The 17,886-nt window shown below is 38.4% G+C and overlaps 1 protein-coding gene across 9 annotated transcripts in view; it reads right to left on the bottom strand.

Annotated features, from left to right (window-relative positions):
- Positions 1-17,886, bottom strand: part of PHKA2 (phosphorylase kinase regulatory subunit alpha 2) — a 311,493-nt gene that overhangs the window by 241,593 nt on the left and 52,014 nt on the right. The window lies entirely within an intron of this gene.

Here is a 17,886-nt window from a genome sequence, read left to right on the forward strand (position 1 = left end):
TTAAAAAAAAACAGATGAAAGCTTAACTTTCAGTCACTCTGTAATCAGATATATTTTACATCACATTGGGATAACTAGCAAAAATATAAAATTTGGAATTAGCAGAATTGGGTAGTATTCTTTTTGTTTATAAAAAGTTTTTTTTATTTTATAGACAAATAAACATACAATACATAATCAATCATTCAGTGTATCATCTGAGTACATATTTTGTGCCTTCTTATTCCTCCGATATTTATCATAACTTAATATCATTTCATTTATTATAGGATTTCTCCCACATTTCTTGCTTTTCTATTAATACATTTATCTATCTTTTTTCTCCTCTTTCTTCTTCACTCATTTTATTACAACATTACCCTATATATATATATATCTTCTCTAACCAATGATAAAATTGCCCCCATATCTTAAAATATTCTGATTCCTCTGTTTCTTTGTCAAAGTCAATCTATTCATTTCTGCACAATCCAATATTTTCTTAATTACTTCTCCCTCTGTAGGGATTTTCTCTGCTTTCCATCTTTGCGCAAATACATTTTTATGTTAATTCTCGCTTTCTTCCCTTGCCATATACATTTCCTCATTATTTTGTTAAGGTGTTCAAAATATGTCTTTTCCACTTTTATTGGTATTGTCTGAAATAGAAACAATAGTCTCGGTAATATATTCATCTTGATTATCGCTATCTTTCCCATTAATAATAATTGTAGATTTTTCCATTTCTCCAAATCTTCCTCAATTTGTCTTTTTAATTTGTAATAGTTATCTTCTTGTATCATTACACGAAATTAATTGTATTCCTAAGTATTTAACTTTCTTCACAATTTGAATTTCTAGCTTCTCCATTAATTCTTTTTTCTGTTTTTCTGTAATATTTTTCACCAATATTTTTGTTTTTTCTTTATTTATTTTTAGTCCTGCCAGTTCTCCATACTCTTCTATTTGTTTTAATAGTTTAGAGCCTGTCATTTGAGGTTCCTCCAAAATAAACACTAAATCATCTGCAAATGCTTGTAACTTATATTCTTCTTTTTTAATTTTCATTCCTTTTACTTCTTCATTTCGTCTTATTCTATTTAATAATAGAATAATTATTAAATATTCTATTTAATAATTTAATACTATTTAATACATTTCGTCTTATTCTATTTAATACTTCTAGTGTTAACACAAATAACAATGGAGATAACAGACATCCTTGCCTTGTTCCTTTCACTATGTTGACTTTTTCTATCATCTCTCCATTCAACATTATCTTTGCCGATTGTTTGTTGTAAATTGTTTTTATCATATTTATAAATCTCTCCCCAAAATCCATAATTGATTTATCATAAATTACCAATTCACATTGTCAAATGCTTTCTGTGCAACTAGAAATATCATCACTATTTGTTTTTCTGAATGTATTTTATAGTATTCCAAGGTATTCAAGATTCTCCTCATATTATCTCTAATTTGTCTTTTGGGTAAAAAACTATTTTGGTCCATAAAATAAATTCATTTAACAACCTTTTTAATCTATTCGCCATTATTGAGGCAAAAATCTTATAACCTACGTTCAACAATGAAATCGGTCTATAGTTTTTAACTTGTTGCAAGTCTGTATCTTCTTTAGGTATAAGTGTAACATACGCCTCCATCCATGAGTTTGGAATCTTTGCTTTCACTAGAAGCTCATTAAATAATTCCAGCATTACATTGCTTAACACATCTTGTAGCGATTTATATAGTTCTGCTGATAATCCATCTGGGCCCGATGTTTTCCCATTTTTTTGTTTTGTTTTGTTTTGTTTTTAAATAATCTTTATTTACATTTATCATTAAAAAAGAAGATAAATGACAAATAGAACAACAAAACAAATAACATACATGCCTATAAGTAGTACCTTAATAACTTAATATTCGGTACAATACATCTATATTATATTCCGGGGGAGACAGAACAACCTAATTTACATTTATAAATCAATTAGGTCTATCCGACCTCACTTTACTTGTATAGTATAAGTTTTTCAATAATTCTTTCCCCATTTTTTTGTTTTTTTTATCACTTCTGTTAATTCCATCATAGTTATTCTTTCTTGTAGTGCTTCCTTATATTGGTCACGTATTTTAGGCAAGTTAGATTTTTCTAAGAATTGTTTTATCTTCCCATCAGGTATCATCTCTTGGTTATATAGTCTCTCATAGTAGTTTTGAATTATTTTTTTTTCTTCATTTCTATAACATGTAATTCCTTTTTCATCTTGTAGCTGGTTGATTAATTTTCTCTCTTTTTCTTTTTTCATTTTATATGCCAACCTTATATGCCAACCTCTGGCTTATTTGCATTTTCAAAAAAGTTCTGTTTAGCTGTTCTTAGTTTGAACATGCCAAAAATTCTTGTTCAATTAAATTCATTTCGGGACTTCCGATGGTGACGTCTCGCGGAGTGGATGAGGATGCTTTTGACAGCTCCTGAAAACCCAGCTAATTCCTGATTTGGAGCCCCTTCAAGGGCAATTCCAGGCTCGGAGGGTTTGGAATAAGGGGAAGGCTTTGATTCTCGGGCGAGACGCTAGCGCCCTGGAGAAAGAAAGCCGGACCCCTTAAATCCTGCAGGGAAAAATCTGCCTTTAAAGCAGATCAGGAGCGATGGCGGCCGCCTTAGTGAGGAAGCAAAGAGTGGTATCAGTGACAGTGATCATTTAAAAGTGGAGAAAGAAAGAAAAAGTAACAGTTAAGAAAAGATTATGAGAGAGACGCGGGGAGCAGAGAAAGCAGCGATCGAGAGGGAGTGCGCTTAAAAGGAGGCGATCGAACAAAGACAGAAAAGACGGTGGAAGCAGTGAAAGTAGAAGCAACAAAGAAGATACAAAGTAACAACCAGAATTATTGCGAAGGAACTGTGACGGAAGACAGAAAAAGAGTAAATTAATACGGTGATTTTTGGAACTAAGATTAGAACTGAGAACTTTCCTCTCTTTAAAATTGGTGTAGGTGGACAGAGAATATTGGGAAGAAAACTGTGGACAGAAAATTAAAAATAGACAATCAAATTCTGTGGATTTATAAATACCAGGAAAGACAGTGGAATGTAAATTGGTGTAAGACTGAGAAGTGGGACAGATCAGATGGTGGAGTGAAGAGTGGCAAGGGTGAGAACAATAAAATGGACAAGCTGATGCAATAAGGTGTGGAAGAACCGGAAGAAGGCAGTCTTAAAAAAAAAGGAAAGAATTTTAAAGAGAGAAATTTGCTGTAAAAGATTGAATTTTGGTTTGAGTATTATTTTTGAAATTGTAACTGAATTATTTTTGAAATTGTAATTGTAACCGGAGAAGGGGGGGCTTTTGTTTTACTGAAAAGGCTTTATTGTTATATAGAAGATTAAGAGTTGAAGGGGAATATATATATATAGGAGGGAAAAAGGGATTGTTTTAAACAGGGTAAAATCTCTAAATAGAAAATAGCATTAGAAAACTAATTAAAAATTTAAGGATTAAAGGGTTTAAGGATTAAATAATAACAAATAGATAACAATCATAAGTGAGAGGTTTTAAGATTAGTTAAATTGAATTGTAATAGGTTAGAGTGATCTCTAAATTTTTTTAAAATGAAATTGTGAAGGAACCTGACAAGAAATTTAACAATGTCAACAACAACAATAACAAAAACTGGAAAAAAAACTGTATCAACCCCAACCTTGATGCCTTCCCCCACAACCCAGTGTTCAATTGAAAGTATGCTGGGAAAGGAAAAAGATAAGATGGAACCAACAATGAGTACTATGCAGACCATGCTACAAACAATTCAAGAGACTTTAATGAAATCTCAAGAAAAGATGGCAGATCACCAAGAGGAAGCTAGAAGGTTCCATAAAGAAATTAAAAATGAAATAGGAGAATTAAAGGAAGATTTAAAGAGTATGAAGGAGAAGATGGAGAATATACAACAAACAGTAGTAGAGAACGAGCAGAAAGTCAAAAAAATAGAATCTAAAGTAGACTTATTGGATCTGAAACTAGAAATGGCAGAACAGGATGCTCGACAAGCAAATAAAGAACTGGACAATTCTATCGCATTTTTAGAAATGGAGAAAACGTCCTTCTTTTTGCGTTTTCAGAATGTGGTGGAAGAGAAAGAAGAAGATTTGGAAGGGAAGATGAGTGAAATAAAAGCAGAATTAATACAAAGAGATAAAGAGGAGGTAATAGACTTGATAGACGAAATATTCCGAGTACATAATAACTATATTAGAAGACATCGATTGGCACGAGAAGTACACATTAGATTCAGTAAAAAAACAATGAGAGATGAAATATATAAAAAATCCAGAGAGGAAACAGTATCTTATAAAGAGAAAGAGATTATTATATTAAAGCAAATCCCACAGAGAATACAAGACCAAAGAAAACAATATCATTAGCTGACATCCCAATTAATACAACACAAAGTGATGTTCCGATGGATTATGCCGGAAGGAATCCTTATTACGTGGCAAGGTAAAAAATTCAAAATTGACTCAGTAGAAAAAGCACAGGAGTTTTACAAAAATTATTTGGAAGACGAACAAGAAAGTAAGGACGAATCAGAAAGTAAAAGTCAAGAAGACGAACAACAAGAAGAAATAGAAAGAAAGAACCAAAGAAAGCCCAAGAAAAAGAACGAGAAGAAAGAGAAGGAGCAAGAGGAAGAGTTAAGAGAGAGACAAGAAATACAAAAAATCAAGTACAGTAAGGGATGGAAGAAGCAATATCATTATTCTCCGTGAACATTAATGGTTTAAATATACAGAAGAAAAGAACACAAACATTCTCAAAATTAAAGAAGTTAGACATAGATGTTATCTGTTTACAAGAAATTCACATAAAAAAAGGCTTTCAAAAATTATTGGAAAATAAGAAATTAGGGAAATTATATGTGTCTCTATCTCAACAAAAAAAAAGGGGGAATAGCAGTGTACATAAAAGAAAGAATAAAATCAGAACTAAAGTATGCAGATGATGAAGGCAGAATTTTGATGGTCAAATTAGATACTGAATCCAAACAATTTTTATTAGTTGTGATATATGCTCCAAATTCAAATCAGCAAGAATATTATAAAAAATTACATAATAAAATAGTAGAACAGGAGATAGACAACATTTGCATAAAAGGAGACTATAATGCTATAGTGGATAGCAAAAAAGACTACCATAGTGAGAAGAAAACCAAAAAAGAAAAAAGAAAAAAATATTACCAAAAGAGTTTTTCAATATGACACAAGAATTAGGTTTAAAAGATACCTGGAGAGAAATTAATAAAAAAGAGGCAATACACTTATCATTCACATCCACATCAGTCTTGGTCCAGGATCGATATGGCCTGGATGTCAACACAATTGCAGTTGGAAATTGGAAAAATAGATATTGGAATAAACGAATGGGCAGACCATAACCCTATAATAATTCATTGGAAGGGACAAAAAATATATAAAAGGTGGACTCTAAATCAATATGTATGTAAGGAGAAAGAATATAAATTGCGAATGGAAAAAGAAATAAAGATCTTTCTGAGCATAAATAAAAAAGAAGATACCTCGCCTCAAAATCTCTGGATACTCTAAAAGCTTACATCAGAGGGGTCTCGATTGCATATATTGCAAAGAAAAGGAGAGAGAAAAATCAACAACAAAATAAACTACAGGAAGAACTCCAAAAATTAGAAGAAAAACTATATAAAGATCCCCAAAACAAGAAAATTAAAAAGGAAAGAAGGATAATTAAACATAAATTAAATTTGATTACACAGGAAGAATTAGCCTGGAAAATAAAGACAGCGAAGCAAAACTATTTTGAACATGCAAATAAAATAAGTAGGTGGTTAGCCTACAAACTGAAAAAAGAAAAGGACAAAAGAACGATACAATGCCTGAAAGATGAAGAAGGGGCAATTCGATACAGAAAAGAAGATAAAAAATGAATAATCTATAATTTCTTCTCTAAATTATATACACAAGAAAAAAAAAGAAAAATCAGAAATTAAAAAATATTTGGAGGAAATAAATGTTTGTAAATTGACAGACGAACAAAAAGAAATACTGAACAGACCAATTTCTGAAACTGAATTTGGGATGGCTATAAAAAGACAAAAAAATAATAAGACCCCAGGCCCTGATGGATTACCAATTGAACTATATAAGAATACAATAAATCAGATAGGAGGGCTAATGTTAGAAATATTTAATGATGTATTGCAGGAGACAAACATTCCGAAATCATGGTCAGAGGCATTAATTACACTTATACACAAGGAAGATTCAGACCAACAACTAATACAAAACTACAGGCCTATCTCTCTATTGAATTCTGATTATAAAACATTTATGTCAATAATTGCGGAAAGACTAAAAATGATTCTGAATAAGCATATTCATCCGGACCAAAGCGGATTTTTACCAGGACGCCAAATTAAAAATAATACATGTACGATAGTTGATATATTAGAGTATTACGAAATATACTCGGAGAAGTAAATTTCACTGGTTTTCCTTGATGCACAAAAAGCTTTCAACAATCTGAACTGGAAATTCATGACAAAACTGATAAGGAAAATGGAATTTGGACAAAAATTTGGAAAAATGGTTGAAAAAATATATTCAAAACAAACAGCAAAAGTAATGTTTAATCAAGACACGACAGAGGGATTTGAGATACCAAAGGAAGTAAGACAAGTTTGCCCACTCTCCCCACTTCTTTTTATCCTATCACTGGAACCACTCTTAAATAGAATTAGGGAAGATCAAGAGATTAAAGGATTGTGGCTTCCGGTTTGGCTTCCGTCATCACTAGACGGTCTTTTGGGACCGCCAGCCCCGCCGCCCGTAAAGAGCTGCCTTTACAGCTGAGAGGCGGCACGAAAAACTCTGTTTCTTTAAGGAAATGTGAGAAGAGCCGGCGAGAACAGGTAGAGCCCTCTGCGAAGTCCCCAGAGTTTTTTTTTTTTTACTCTTGGGGAGGAAGCAGGATGGGGCTCCCTATCCAGCTCGCCGTTGCTCCGGGCTTCGGGGGAACTCTGCACTTTGCAGAGCTAGACGATGTGACCAACCTAATCAGCGAAAACTAACAGATTGCTTAAATAAGCAGGATGAAATCCGGATTTGGGACTCTAAACTGCAAGTACTTGTAATAACCCTATGACTGATTTTAAGAATGAAGAAAGAGTGAAAGGGGAAAAAAAAAGTTTAAAATGGCGGCTGGCTTTAGAGGCTTGAGAAGAAAGCTGAAAGCGAAAGTCCTTCCGTCTGAATGGCTTAATATGCTACAAAGTATCTGAAGTAATAGCGCTGGCTAGAAGAGAAGGGGAAAAATTTCTGCTTCATGCTTCTCCTTTCTTAGAGACTTGATATTGATATTGTGTGGAGAGAAGATTTTTTCTTTAAAAAGAGTCTGTTTGCATGGCAGGATGGCGCTAAAGCTGACAAAGCCAGACAACAAAGCTGCGGGGGGGGGGTTTCCCCCATTTATAAATCACAAGAGCAATTTTTGAACTTACAGACGCACAAGAATGGTTTTAAAGACTTAAAGGAATTTGTTGTGGAGGCGTTGGCAAGACATGATGAGATTATGAACCAGAATTTTGAAAAATTTAGACAGGAAATTAAAGAGTTGGTTCAACAAAAATATAACCTGAAGCGATATATTGTAACAGCTTTGAAAGGCTTTTCAGAAGTAATTGTACAAATGGATAAAAAATTGGAAGAAATCAATTTAGAAATAGAGTCTAAAATGAAGGAAGCTGATCATAAGATTTATAATTTGGATAATAAAATGCAAAGAATTGAAAATGATTTGACAATGATTCAAGAAAATAGCTTAGAAGTAGAGTCAAAAGTGAAGGAAGCTGATCACAAGACTTACAATGTAGATAATATAACGCAAAGGATTGAAAATGAAGTTACAATGGTGCAATTCAGATCCATGGAATTTGCGATTAGACTGAGGGGAATAAAGGAAAATAGAAGAGAGGATTTGAGAAAGATGTCTGCTGAAGCTCTGGCTGTGATTTTAAAGGTCAGCTCTGAAGAAGTATTCTGTAAAATTAATAAGGTCTACAGAGTAAATTCTTGGGTGGCAAAGCAAAGGCAATTGCCTAGAGATGTGGTGATTTATTTTACTGATAAAGGAATAAGAAATGATATTGTGCAAAAGTCTTTTAATGCCACTCTAGAAGTGAATGGAATAAAGATCCGGATATATAAAGAGCTGCCATCTAAGATGTTAAAAGACAGAAAAGACTTTGGATTTTTGGTGACTGAGCTAAAGAAACAAAACATCCCATTTAGGTGGGATGCTCCAGTTGGTATAATATTGAGATATCAAGGAGAAAGATATCAATTAAATACTGTTGAAAAAGCGGAAGAATTTTACTACAAGGTTTTTAAAATGGGCCCAACATCTCCACATATGTTATCAGTGTCAGGAATACAGGAAGGTGACAAAGGAAAGCAAAATGAACAAGAGATTGCAGCTCAGGGCAAGCAGATGGAGACGGAGGTAATGGAAAAACAACAAGTTACAGAGGGCTTCTTGGATGAGTCGCTTTTGGATTCACCCTCAGAGGCTATAGTTGGATCACCTATAAATATAAGAGAGGCGGCTTTGGATTTCGATTTGATGTCTTATCAAGTTAAAGACCAGCATGTAATTCAATCAGTTAACATACAAGTCTTAAAAAAGCAACCATGGAGGGGATCTAAGTCACAAGTTAAGAAAAGAAGAAGCAGGTTCTACAAAACTTAAAAATTTTAAACTAAAAAAACTTTACCCAACAGACTAATGCCAGTTATTTAGAGACGATTTAATATAATAAGCGGGATTTATAGAAGGCAGATACATGAAAACATAACAGAGGCAAATTACAGACTTATACTATTTTGAGAAGAATAACAGATCTCTCCAGTGCTGGTGTCTTTGGGGTGTGGAAGATGGCCTGTGATTGAGTGGACTGGAACTTTCTATTATGGACTCTATGAAAGATGGACTACGCATACGTTGAGCTACAAGGCAAGAGAACTATGGAATAGGGGCATGCAGATGATCTGGTTGTTACCCTAACGTGGTTGTTGGAATTAATAATCTAGACAAAAGACATTACAGAAGATACCATATGGAATATAAATATAAAGTCACTCGGGGGGGGGGTTTATATACAGAAATACTTATCAATGATGCGGGCAGATGATAATTGAAGATACTAAATACACTGTTGGAAACAGGATTTGATGTTACCCGAATATGGTCGATGGAATTAACAATCTAGTTGAAAGGCATTACAGAAGATACTATATGGAATACAAATTTAAAGTCATTTGAGGATTTTATTTATATAAGGAAATATCTTTTAGTGATACGGGCAGAAGAATAAAGATATTAAATATATTATGTATGGTAGACCTGCAGGAAAGTGGGTGAAACAAAATTGATATGGTACAAGGAGATAGGTTAGGTTACTGATTGCTTAGTTTAGGAAAATGGATGTTATGTTTAGATATTAATATACTTAAAATATTTGAATTAAGAGATATACGTATGGGGGTGGAGGAAATGGGTAGCTTATGAGTAGAATAAATACCAAATTAGGATCTATTATATAGTTTTATAGCCGAATGCTGTTTTGAAATGTATAGTATATGGGGGATATAATAATAATGTTAGAAAGAAATGTTTAGCACATAGGGGGTGGTGTAAAAGGGTGGTAAAGTATTATATAATGTGATATCAACTTGGATTTCATCTTGGAGAAGCCATGGGGGGAGGGGAGGGGGGAGGGGGGCTAGGGGGGGAAAGGGGGAAAAAAGGGGGAAAAATCTGTATTTGAAAAACTTTTTCAATAAAAAAAAAAGAGATTAAAGGATTGAGAATTAAGAATGAGGCGTATAAAATTCAAGCCTATGCAGACGATATGGTTTTTATAATTGAAGACCCACTAAAATCAGGCCCTAAATTGATCAGAAAAGTAGAGGAATTTGGTGCAGTGGCAGGTTTAAAAATAAATCAAAATAAATCAAAATTATTAACTAAAAACTGTACAAAAGAACAGGAGATAGAATTAGAAAAGACTATGGCTATACAAACTACCAAAAGAATAAAATATTTGGAAATCTGTCTGACTGCAAGAAGCTCATCAATCAAAAAAGAAAATTATGATAAATTGGTTTGGCAAATTGAGAAGGATTTGGAAAATTGGACAAAGCTACAAATTTCATGGTCAGGAAGAGTGGCAGCAATAAAAATGAGTATCTTGCCCAAAATTTTATTCCTCTTCCAAGTTATACCGATTAGAATGGAAAAAAAAATATTTGATTTATTAAACAGAATGACTACAAAATTTATTTGGCAAGGGAAGAAAGCCAGAATCAGATTAAAAGTATTACAAGACACAAGAGACAGAGGAGGAATAGCCTTCCCGGACTAGGAGACCTATTACCAAGCAGCTGGCTTAGTCTGGATAAAGGAGTGGATAGAATTAGAAAATAAAAGACTCTTAATATTAGAGGGACACGATCTTCATGTAGGGTGGCACGCATTTCTATGGGGGAGGGGGGAAACAGAGCACTCATGGATACTTCAAAAGACATGTAATTAGGAACTCACTCTTTAACAATTTGGAACAAAATTAAGAAACATCACTATATAGGAGTACTGTCCTGGATCTCCCCAGAAGAAATATTAACACACCCAAATTTAGTAGACTGGTCCAAAATTATTAGATATAAGGATATTGTTAATGAGGGGGGAACTCTAAAAGCAAAACACTAATTGGAACAGGACTTAGGTAGGGAAATACAATGGTGGTCATACCTACAAATAAGATCAAAATATATTGAGGAGAGGAAAACGGATCAAATTAGAGTAGAACAAACCGACCTTGATAAAATTCTGTTAAAGAATGAACAAAAACTAATTAGTAAAATATACAAATTTCTATTACGGTATAAAATGGAAGAGGAAACTGTGAAAGAAACGATGATCAAATGGGCCCAAAATTTTAATTATCCGATAAAGTTGGAGAAGTGGGAGAAGATGTGGAAAACAAATATGAAATTAACAATCTCAACTGCATACAAGGAAAACCAGATAAAAATGTTTCACAGATGGCATCTTCCACCAGCAAGAATAGTGAAAATGTTCCCCAGCAATTCTCCGAAATGCTGGAAGTGTAAGATTAGTTATGGAACATTCTATCACCAATGGGGGACATGCCCGGTGGCGAAAAAATTTTGGAAGAAAATTAAAAATTGGATCGAAGAAATAATCCAGAATTCAATAGAGGGAAAACCTGAACAGTTTCTATTAGGGATGTCAATAGAAAATTATACTAAAGAAACACAGTATCTCATACTACATATATTGACAGCAGCACGTATTATATATGCGCAATATTGGAAGAAAGAAGAATTACCACCAGATAAGGATATAATTAAAAAGATTCTAGAATGCGCAGAACTGTATAAACTAACTAAAGAAATTCAGGGGAAAGAGGAAACCAAATTCTATAAAGTGTGGAATAATTGGTATGAATGGCTGAAAAATAAGGAAATAAATTAAAGGAATGAAGAAGGGAAAGAGAAAAATGTGATAAATCAATTAACATGTTAGTAGAAATGAAATATAATAGGAGAAAAAGGCTGAATAAGTTAACATTATAATATCTGTACATATTAATATACTGTGTAGTAAGAAATGGATCACTGTTTAAGTAGCTGAAAAAGAAACTAAGATTCTTGTATATGTTGTATGTCTATGTATGTCTTTTTAACTGTTTAAAATAAAAAACTTTTTAAAAAATTAAATTCATTTCATGTTTTTTCAGTTCCATTTGTTTTTTAACTTTATTATTTTGTGTATCCCTTTGTAATTTCTTCTCTAACCTCTTATACTCCTCTTCTAATTTCTTCTGTGTTTGTCTTTTCTTTTTATTCTTAATAAATTTATTCATAATAAATATGTTATTGCCAGGCCTCTAATATATGCTTTCATTGTATCCCATACATTCTGAAGTGATGTATCCTCCTTTTTGTTTGCAAAGAAGAACGCCGCGGGAGGCTGCAGGACGCCGCGAGGCGCGCCGCAAGGCGCCCCGTAAGGAGGATTAGGGAAATTGGCTGCAGCGATGCCGGCTTCTTCCCCGCTCGCTGGTCGGCGGCTGTCAGAACAGCGGCGACGACGTGGCAGGACCAATGGTGCCGATGGTGGACTGAGGGCGTTCTGGCACTGGCGGTGGAGTTGCAGAGTTGCAGCGGCAATGGCAGCCGCTGCGCAGCGATTGGGAGGGGATGTTTAGCTGGATAAAATGGTTGCGAAAAAGGGTGAGGTGGAGGTTGTTGGACATTCGATGCTGGCGGAGAGGCGAAGCGGAGGCATGATATGGCTCAAATGACGAGGGGATGGAAAGATCTGGGGTTGGAGAGTCCGGTGGATGGCTCTGGGATGGGGCCTCCATGGGCGGCCTCTCCTCCCCCTCCTCCCCCCCCTTTCTGGCCCTGTTATCGGCCTGGGAGTCAGCCTTCCTCCCCCCCCTCACCCTCTCCTCTCCCTTGTGTATACATCTATCCTCCTACGGAATTACTGGGCAACTACTGGGCAGCTTTATTTGTACCCCGCTTCAAATCAAATCATATTAATTACTTCCATCGAAACTCCCGGCAGATGGGGACTTGGACAGTATTTTGTGGACCCTGAGGGAAGTTGGCTGTTTGAACCATCTTTTATCAGAAGGGATGATACCATCAAATTCCTTGCCTTTGGACATCTGGCCAACCACTGTGAGAGGGTGGCTGGGAAAAACTTTTCTCCCGCTGACTGTATAAACCAACTCCCTCCGCTGCTGTGAGAGAGCAGGGGATTCCGGGTTGCTGCTTATAAAAAGACCTTCTGTCCTAGGACTCTGTGGACACTACCAAACTGCCTTCCCATTCTGATTTTACTTGATGTACTCGGCGGCGGAGCTATGTGCACTGCGAGACTCCCCCCTCTCGCAGGTTTGGCCCTCCACTCTATCGAGGGCCTACCTTAATGACGGGCTTTGGAACCCCGAGAGGTGGCATGGTGCGAGAAGGGGGTTGAGGGGTTTTTTAGCTAAATTTTTAACCAAAATTTTAAGGGGACCCGGGAGGAAGGGAGGGGGTTGTAAAAGTGGACCCGGGGGGGTTCAGATAGCAACTGAGCGGGGTGATGGGTCGATTGGCTGCAACAGAGGGGTCGTGAAAGGAAATTTAACCGGGGAGCAGGGGGACGATAGGAAGGGCTGTGTAATTGAAACAATGAGTGGGAGGGGCAGGTATGACGGGCGCAGGGGGCCATATCATGTGCTGGGGGTGCGCACACACTGTTTACAAGTAATTACGCACCCCGGCCCCCAATGCGCGACTCGTGTCCTGGGTTGTGCAGAGTCTCAGGCCCAGGGTCCGCGGCTGATGTTGTGTAATGCCAGGTCGGTTGTTAATAAAGCCCCCCTCATTTGTGATCTTATTTTAGAGGGGGGTGCGGACCTGGCAGGTATTACGGAGACCTGGTTGGGCCACGAGGGGGGGGTCCCCCTCGTTGAAATGTGCCCACCAGGTTTCTGTGCATTTCATCAGCCAAGGGCCCAGGGGAGGGGTGGGGGAGTGGCGGTGGTTATTAGGGAGAGTCTTTGTCCGAGGGAGACCACTGTTCCTCAGATAGCCGGATGTGAGTCCCTCTTTGTGAAGTGGGGCCGTGGGGTGCAGATGGGTTTGCTGACTGCGTACCTGGCTCCCTGCCACGTGGCAGCGACCCTGCCCGAGCTACTCGACGTCATTGCCGGGGTGGCGGTTGACACCCCCAGACTTATTGTCATGGGGGATTTCAACCTTCCGTCTGCGGGTGAGGCGTCAGAGGCGGCTCGGGAGTTCATGGCTTCCATGACGGCCATGGACCTGACCCAGTTAGTTCAAGGCCCGACTCACATAGGGGGACACACTCTGGACCTGATTTTTGTCTCTGGTCAGTGGTTGAATGATCTTGGTAGAGGGGACCTAGACATCAAACCCTTGTCATGGACAGATCATTCGCTCCTTCACTTGGACTTTCCTACCGCTTTCCCCCGCCGCAGGGAGACGGAACCGACCAAATGGTTCCGTCCCAGGCGCCTGATGGACCCCGAAAGGTTCCTGACGGAGCTTGGGCCGTTTCCTGAGACTCTGGCACACGACTCGACTGAAGAGCTGGTGGCCGCCTGGGAGAGTGCGGCCACCGGAGCTTTGGACCGCGTCGTGCCTTTGCGGCCTCTGACCCGATGCCGATCTCAATTGGCTCCTTGGTTCTCTGAGGAGCTGAGAGAGATGAAGCGTCGGAAAAGACGCCTAGAGAGCATTTGGAGGACTAGTCAATCTGATTCCGACCGGACACAGGTGAGGTCTTATATCAAGACCTACCTAGTGGCGATAAAAGCGGCGAAATCTAATCATTTTTCCGCTCTTATCGCATCTGCAGAGAACCGCCCAGCCGCCCTGTTTAGGGTGACCCACTCCCTTCTTCGGGGGGGAGTGCGGGAAGATCCCTTACAAGGCCGCGCTGAGGATTTTGTGCAATTCCTGCATGATAAAGTCGCTCGGATTCGGGATGGCTTGGACTCCGATTGGATGAGTCCAGGGGAGGAGACAGGGGCAGGCCTTGAGAATATTATCTGGGAGGAGTTTGATCCTGTGGCTCCCGAGGATGTGGACAGGGTTCTGGGTAGGATTAGTGCCGCCACATGTTTATTGGACCCGTGTCCCTCCTGGTTGGTACTGGCCTCCCGGGAGGTTACACGAGGCTGGCTCCAGGGGATTATAACTGCTTCTCTGAGTGAGGGTGCCTTTCCCGCCGCCTTGAAAGAGGCGGTGGTGAGGCCCCTCCTCAAGAAGCCTTCCCTGGACCCGGCTGAATTAGCTAACTACCGTCCGGTCTCCAACCTTCGTTTTGTGGCGAAGGTTGTTGAGAGTGTGGTGGCACAACAACTGCCCGGGCACCTGGATGAAGCTATCTATCTAGACCCGTGCCAGTCGGGCTTCAGGCAGGGGCACAGCACAGAAACGGCATTGGTCGCGTTGGTGGATGATCTCTGGAGGGCTCGGGACAGGGGTTGCTCCTCTGTCCTAGTCCTATTAGATCTCTCAGCGGCTTTTGATACCATCGACCATGGTATCATGCTGCGGCGGTTAAGAGGGTTAGGAATAGGGGGCACCGTTCTGCGGTGGTTCTCCTCCTTCCTCTCCGACCGCTCGCAGTTCGTGTTGGCAGGGGGGCAGAGGTCGACCTCGAGGCATCTCGCATGGGGAGTGCCACAAGGGTCGGTCCTCTCGCCCCTTCTGTTCAACATTTATGTGAAGCCACTGGGTGAGATCATCCGTGGTTTTGGGGTGAAGTGTCATCTGTACGCTGATGATACTCAGCTGTACATCTCCACCCCAGACCACCCCAACGATGCCCTTGATGTGATGTCTCGCTGCCTGGAGGCCGTGCGGGTCTGGATGGGGAGGAACAGGCTCAGACTCAACCCGTCCAAGACCGAGTGGCTGTGGCTGCCGGCGTCCCGATATAGTCAGCAGGTGCCATCGCTGACTATTGGGGGTGAATCTTTGCCCCCCACAGAGAGGGCTCGCAATCTGGGTGTCCTCCTGGATACACGGCTGTCTTTAGAAGAGCATATGACGGCCGTGGCCAGGGGGGCCTTTTATCAGGTTCGCCTGATCCGCCAGTTGCGGCCCTTTCTGAACCGGGACGCCTTGCGCACGGTCACTCATGCCCTTGTCACCTCCCGGCTGGACTATTGTAATGCTCTCTACATGGGGCTCCCCTTGAAGAGCACTCGGAGGCTCCAACTGGTCCAGAATGCGGCCGCGCGGGTGGTTATGGGCGCAACTCGTTGTGCCCGCGTGACACCCCTCCTGCGCGAGCTGCACTGGCTCCCAGTGGTCTTCCGGGTGCGATTCAAGGTGTTGGTTACCACCTTTAAAGCGCTCCATGGCATAGGACCCGGGTACCTTCGAGACCGTCTTCTGCCACCAATAGCCTCCCACCGACCAGTCCGCTCCCACAGAGAGGGTCTCCTCAGGGTGCCATCAGCCAAGTTATGTCGGCTGGCGACGCCCAGGGGGAGGGCCTTTTCTGTGGGAGCCCCAGCCCTGTGGAATGAACTGCCCCCGGAAATACGCAAGATCTCCGACCTCCGAGTGTTTCGTTGCGCACTGAAGACCCTGTTATTCCGCCAGGCAGGGCTATCAACTTAATAATTTTAATTGGGGTATTTTAAATGTTTGGGGTTTTAAATCGGCCAAATCTATGTAATTATTTTAATTTTTAATTATTGTTGTGTGTTGTGTTTTTAAATTGGCTGTACACCGCCCTGAGTCCTTCGGGAGAAGGGCGGTATAGAAATAAAATTATTTATTTATTTATTTATTTATTTATTTATTTATTTATTTATTTATTTATTTTTTTAAAACATCTCTAGCTCTTTTTCCAAAAATTGTTGAAATTCTTTTTCATTTAAGATTGTTTGGTTCAAAGTCCATCTAGGCTTTTTCTTTTGTCCTTTCCATGTTATTATAATTGGGTTATGATCCGCCGAAATATTTGTTTCAATGTTTACTTCTTGTACATTGTCTATTAAGTCTATTGACATCCATATCACATCTATCCTAGACCATGACATGTGCCTATTTGAATAAAAGGTATATTGTTTTTCCTTCAAGGTCTATTTCTCCATACATCTTGTATACTTTAATTCCTCTAGCATTGTGAAGAAAGTCTTCGGAAATGTTTTTCTGGTTTTCTTATTTACTTTTGTAATTTTATAATCCAAATCAGCATCTATTACAGCATTAAAGTCACTCATTATACATATATTTTCATATTCCAATTCTAGTATTTTTCTGTGTAACTTCCCATAGAATTCTTCTTGTTTGTCATTTGGTGCATATAACGCTACCCAGAGTATTTGTTTAAAGTTCATCCTTACTTCCACCATCAGAATCCTTCCTTCTTCATCCACAAATATTGGCTTAGGTTCTAATTTTTCTTTAATGTATAAAACTACTCCTCTTTTGCTTTGTTGTATCAATGAGGTAAATAAAACTCCTAATTTTGAGTATTCTAATAATTTTGTGTATTGTTTTCTAATATGTACTTCTTGTAAACATATAATGTCCATCTTTAATCTATTTAATTTATTTAAGATTCTATTCCTTTTTGTCACCGAATTCAATCCATTTACATTTATTGATATTACTTTTATTCCTTCTTCCATGTTTTACTTATACTAATTTTCGATCTTGTCGCTCGTCTCTCTTTGTTCCTTTGCATCTTTTGCTCTTACTCCTTCTCTTATTGCTCTTTCTTCCTGTTCTTTTATCCTTTCTTCTTTCTCTTTTATCTTTTATCCAGAGAGACTCTGGTTATCCGGTCCCTCTTGCTTCTCCCAATTTTCCATCATCTAATGGTCTCCAAAATTGCTGATAAAATAATTTCGCTTTTTCAATAGAATCTAATCTATGTCTTTGTTCTTGCCATGTCACCAGTATTCCTTCATGTATTAGCCACCTAAAACTCACTTCTTTTGTAATTAAAAATTTTGTTAGAAAATGATATTCTTTCCTCAAATTCTTAATTTTCAGCTGCTAAAAAGGGATATAAATTACTCTAAATATGGCCAATACATCATACCTAAAATATCATGGAAACAAACCTGAGTTTGATACAGTTGCTAAACCAATCCATGATCAAGTTGTTATGAATATAAACATATAAACAATATGAATATAAACATATAAACAATATGAATATAAACAAAATGGAGTTTTACTTAAAGAAAAAAATTAGCTACCTAAACAACTAATTTCAATCTAAAAATAAGCAG

Source organism: Pituophis catenifer, unplaced genomic scaffold, assembly GCF_029215685.1.
Source record: "Pituophis catenifer annectens isolate HBS135680 unplaced genomic scaffold, rPitCat1.0.hap2 SCAF_4, whole genome shotgun sequence".
NCBI lineage: Eukaryota > Metazoa > Chordata > Lepidosauria > Squamata > Colubridae > Pituophis > Pituophis catenifer.